Raw genomic sequence first — 5,698 nt, forward strand, 5'->3', positions numbered from 1 at the left:
ATAAGATCCCAGAAGCTGCCTGGTGCAGCCAGTTAAAAAGAGAGATGAAGAGAGAGTAAAAATAAAAAGCAGAGTCCAACCCAGGGATCCAACCCAAGTCTCTTATGTCTCCTGCATTGGCAGGCGGGTTCTTTACCACTAGCGCCACCTGGGAAGCCATCTCCTTGTGCAGGGGCCATGCTAATCTTCTTTGTGACGTTCCAATTTTATTATATGTGCTGCTGAAGCAAGCACTAGGGTTTATTCCTTTTAAATACTGAATAGTTTCCCATGGTAGGGAAACGCCAGTTTGTCCAATCACTTGTTGAACTTTTGGGATGTTTCCAACGTTTCATGATTACAAGTGAAGTTGTAAAGTCTATGTATAGGCACATCTTTTTCTTTTTACTGGCTAAGTGCCTAGTAGTAGAATGAATGGAACATATAGTCATGTTTTTATGTTTTGTTTTGTTTTTTTAAAGAAGCTACCAAACTATTTTCCAAAGTGGCCTTATCATTTAGATTCCCATTAGTATTATGTGAAAACTCCAGTTCCTCTATGTCATCACCAACACTTGGTTTGGGTCAGGTCTAATAGCTTAGTTGGTAAAGAATCTGCCTGCAACACAGGAGACCTGTGTTCGATTCCTGGGTCAGGAAGATCACCTGGAGAAGGAAATGGCAACCCACTCCAGTATTCTTGCCTGGAGAATCCCATGAACAGAGGAGTTTGATGGGCTACAGTCCATAGGATCACAAAAGTTGGACATGACTGAGAGACTAAACCACAAGCACCACCAATAAGTGTTTAGTGACTATCTCTCTGTAGTTTTAGTTTTTGCTTTCCTAATGACTAATGACATTGAACATCTTCTCCTGTTATTATTTACCATTTGTGTATCTTCTTTTGTAAAGTGTATGGTCAAATCTTTTGCCCATTTGTATGCTGAGTTTCTTATTCTTGAGCTTTGAAAGTTCTCTGTATTTTCTGGATACAACTCTTTTATCGAATATTTAATTTGCAAATTAGTCTTTGCTTTATATTTTTACTCTCTCTCCATCTCTCTTTTTTAACTGGCTGCTCCATACAGCTTCTGGGATCTTAGTTCCCTGACCAAGGATTGAACCTGGGCCCTTGGTGGTAAATGTTCAGAGTTTTAATCGCTGGACCACCAGGGAATTCTCTTTATTCTCTTAAGAATGTCTTTTGAAAAAACAATTTAAAAATTTTGGTGAAGTACAGTTTATCAATGTGTTCTTTTGTAGATCATGTATTTATTTGGTGTCATATAAAAAAAATATGCCTAAATCAAAGTCAAAAAAACTTTCTCCCTTTTTTTCTTGTTGGCCCTTTATAGTCTGGGGTTTTACATTTAGGTCTATTATCCATTTTGAATTAATTTTTGCATATTATGTGAGATATGGATCAAAGTATGTTTTTTTGTGAATTTGGTTTTGAATATAAAAATACATCTATCAATATTTAGCAACATTTGTTGAAAGACTCTTTTCTCCACTGAACTGCCTTTGTACCTTTAAAAAAAAAATCTGTCCAGTTCTTAATAGTTAAGACATGGAAGCAACCTATATGTCCATTGACAGATGAATGGATAAAGAAGATATATAGATATATATATACACACAGTGGAATACTTGTTGTTTAGTCATTAAGTCAAAACTGACTCTTTGGTGACCCCATGGACTTGTAGCTTGCCAGACTCCTCTGTGCATGGGATTTTGCAGGGAAGAACACTGGAGTGGGTTGCCATTTCCTTCTCCAGGGGATCTTCCCCACTCAGGGATTAACCCTTGTCTCCTGCATTGGCAAGCAGTTTCTTTACCACTGAGCCATCAGGGAAGCCCACAGTGGAATACAACTCAGACTTTATGCCATTTGCAGCAACATGAATGGACCTAGAGATTATCATACTAAGTGAAATAAGTCAGAAAGATATCATATGATATCACTTACATGTGGAATCGAAAGTATGATACCAATTAATTTATTTATAACATGCAAGCAGACTGACAGACATAGAAAACAAGCTTACAGTTACCAAAGGGGAAAGACGGGGAGGGACAGACTAGGAGTTTGGGATTAGCAGATACAAACTATCATATATAGCATAGGTAATCAACAAGACCCTACTGTATAGCACATGAAACTATATTCAATATCCTATAATAAATCATAATGGAAAAGAATATACACACATAAATTTATATGTATATACATGTAACTGAATCACTTTGCCGTACACCAGAAACTAATACAACATTGTAAATCAACTGTACTTCATTTTTTTAAATTTTTTTAAAATTTTTTAAAAAAGATTTATCCATATATGTGTAAGTCTATTTCTGGACTCTCTACCCTGTTTGATTGATCTATTTGATATTGATGCCAAGATCACATTCTGCCTATCCTGTAATAAGTCTTGAAATCAGATTGTATTAATCCTTCAACTTTGTTTTTTCCTTTCAAAGTAGTTTTGACTATTCTTTGTTCTTTGCAGTTCCATGCTAATTTTAGAATCATCTTTTCAATGATTTTTTTTAAAGCAAACAATACCCTGTAGTGATTTTGATTGAATTAACATTGACTCTATAAATAGACTGGGAAAATTGACACAGGAACAATACAGAATCTTTTGAAGCAGGAACACAGTATATATATTGTTTGTTTATATCTTTTTTAATCTTTAATTTCTCTCAATAATGCTCTGTAATTTTAAGTACACAGGCTTTTTTTCTTTTTTTGGCTGCACCGCGCCACTTGTAGAAACTTAGTTCCCTCGCTGGGCACTGAACCCAGGCTCTCGACAGTGAAAGCACCAGGTCCTAACCACGGACTGCCAGAGAACTCCATAAATACACAAGTCTTGTGTGTCTTTTGTCAGATATATCCCTAGAGACTTCATTTTCTGATATCAATAACAATAGTGTTTTTATAGCTCCAATTACTGCATGTTTGTTGCTAGCATATGGATATACAATTTATTTTTGGATGTTGATATTGTGCAATCTTGCTAAATCATTGGTCACTTCTAGTAGTTCTTTAGAGATTCCATTGGATCTACTAAATAGATGCTCAGGTTATCTGTGGATAAAGAGAATTTTACTTCTTCTTTTCCAATTGGTATATGCTTTTGTTCCTTGTCTAGTTTCATTGGTTAGTAGGCATGACAACGTACAAATATCCTTACTTGTTCCATTCCACTTCACCATTAAGTATGATGCCAGCTCTAGGATTATTTTTAAATAGTCTGACAAAATATACATAATATGCTATTTATCATTTTCAAGTGTTCAATTCAGTGGCATTAAGAGCATTCATGTTTTGGAAACATTACTATGATTTGGTTTCAGAACTTTTTAATCTTCGCAATAGGAAACCTGGTGACCATTAAGTAGCCACTCTCCATTCCTCTTCCTCCAAGCCCCTAGAAACCTCTAAAATGCCACCTAGCTCTATGTTTCTTTAAGTTGGCTTTTCCTTTTGTTGCTGAGTTGTAAGAATTAGCTGTAGGTTTTTAATAGATGCCCTTTTTAGATTGAAGAAGTTCCTTTCCATTCATCAGTTCAGTTCAGTTCAGTCACTCAGTCATGTCAGAATCTTTGCAACACCATGAACTGCAGCATGCCAGGCCTCCCTGTCCATTACCAACTCCCGGAGTCCACCCAGACCCATGTCCATTGTGTCAGTGATGTCATCCAACCATCTCATCCTCTGTCGTCCCCCTCTTCTCCTGCCTTCAATCTTTCCCAGCATCAGGGTCTTTTCCAATAAGTCAGCTCTCCACATCAGGTGGCCAAAGTATTGGAGTTTCAGCTTCAACATCAGTCCTTCCAATGAACACCCAGGACAGATCCCCTTTAGGATGGACTGGTTGGATCTCCTTGCAGTCCAAGGGACTCTCAAGGGTCTTCTCCAACACCATAGTTCAAAAGCATCAGTTCTTTGGCACTCAGCTTTCTTTATAGTCCAACTCTCACATCCATACATGACAACTGAAAAACCATAGCCTTGACTAGATGGACCTTTGGTGGCAAAGTAATGTCTCTGCTTTTTAATATGCTGTTTAGGTTGGTCATAACTTTCCTTCCAAGGAGTAAACGTCTTTTAATTTCATGGCTGCAATCACCATCCGCAGTGATTTTGGAGCCCAGAAAAATAAAGTCAGCCACTGTTTCCACTCTTTCCCCATCTATTTGCCATGAAGTGATGGGACCAGATGCCATGATCTTAGTTTTCTGAATGTTGAGCTTTAAGCCAACTTTTTCACTCTCCTCTTTCACTTTCATCAAGAGGCTCTTTGGTTCTTCTTCACTTTCTGCCATAAGGGTGGTGTCATCTGCATATCTGAGGTTACTGATATTTCTCCCAGCAATCTTGATTCCAGTTTGTGCTTCCTCCAGCCCAGCGTTTCTCATGATGTACTCTGCATATAAGTTAAATAAGCAGGGTGACAATATACAGCCTTGACGTACTCCTTTTCCTATTTGGAACCAGTCTGTTGTTCCATGTCCAGTTCTAACTGTTGCTTCCTGACCTGTATATAGGTTTCTCAGGAGGCAGGTCAGATGGTCTGGTATTCCCATTTCTTTCAGAATTTTCCACAGTTTATTGTGATCCACACAGTCAAAGGCTTTGGCATAGTCAATAAAGCAGAAATAGATGTTTTTCTGGAACTGTCTTGCTTTTTCAATGATCCAGCGGATGTTGGCAATTTGATCTCTGCTTCCTCTGCCTTTTCTAAAACCAGCTTGAACATCTGGAAGTGCACAGTTCACATATTGATGAAGCCTGGCTTGGAGAATTTTGAGCATTACTTTACTAGCGTGTGAGATGAGTGAAATTGTATGGTAGTTTGAGCATTCTTTGGCATTACCTTTCTTTGGGATTGGAGTGAAAACTGACCTTTTCCGGTCCTGTGGCCACTGCTGAGTTTTCCAAATTTGCTGGCATATTGAGTGCAGCACTTTCACAGCATCATCTTTTAGGATTTGAAGTAGCTCAACTGGACTTCCATCACCTCCACTAGCTTTGTTCATAGTGATGCTTCCTAAGGCCCACCTGACTTCACATTCCAGGATGTCCAGCTCTAGGTGAGTGTGAGTGATCACACCTTCGTTATTATCTGGGTCGTGAAGATCTTTATTGTACAGTTCTTCTGTGTATTCTTGCCACCTCTTCTTAATATCTTCTGCTCCTGTTAGGTCGATACCATTTCTGCCCTTTATGGAGCCCATCTTTGCATGAAATGTTCCCTTGGTATCTCTGATTTTCTTGAAGAGATCTCTAGTCTTTCCCATTCTATTGTTTTCTTCTATTTCTTTGCATTGATTGCTGAGAAAGACTTTCTTATCTCTCCTTGCTATTCTTTGGAACTCTGCATTCAAATGGGAATATCTTTCCTTTTCTCCTTTGCTTTTCTTTTCATTTCACAGCTATTTGTAAGGCATCCTCAGACAGCCATTTTGCTTTTTTGCATTTCTTTTTCTTGGGGATGGTCTTGCTTCCTGCCTCCTGTACAATGTCACAAATCTCCATCCATAGTTCATCAGGCACTCTGTCTATCAGATCTAGTCCCTTAAATCTACTTCTCACTTCCACTGTATAGTCATGAGAGATTTGATTTAGGTCATACCTGAATGGTCTAGTGGTTTCCCCCACTTTCTTCAATTTAAGTCTGAATTTGGCAATAAGGAGTTCATG

At 38.2% G+C, this 5,698-nt stretch overlaps 1 pseudogene; it reads right to left on the bottom strand.

The window, feature by feature from the left end:
• Positions 1-161: 161 nt before the first annotated feature.
• Positions 162-234, bottom strand: LOC122683977 (annotated as a pseudogene).
• Positions 235-5,698: the final 5,464 nt, after the last annotated feature.

The sequence above is a fragment of the Cervus elaphus genome, chromosome 25, assembly GCF_910594005.1.
Source record: "Cervus elaphus chromosome 25, mCerEla1.1, whole genome shotgun sequence".
Lineage (NCBI taxonomy): Eukaryota > Metazoa > Chordata > Mammalia > Artiodactyla > Cervidae > Cervus > Cervus elaphus.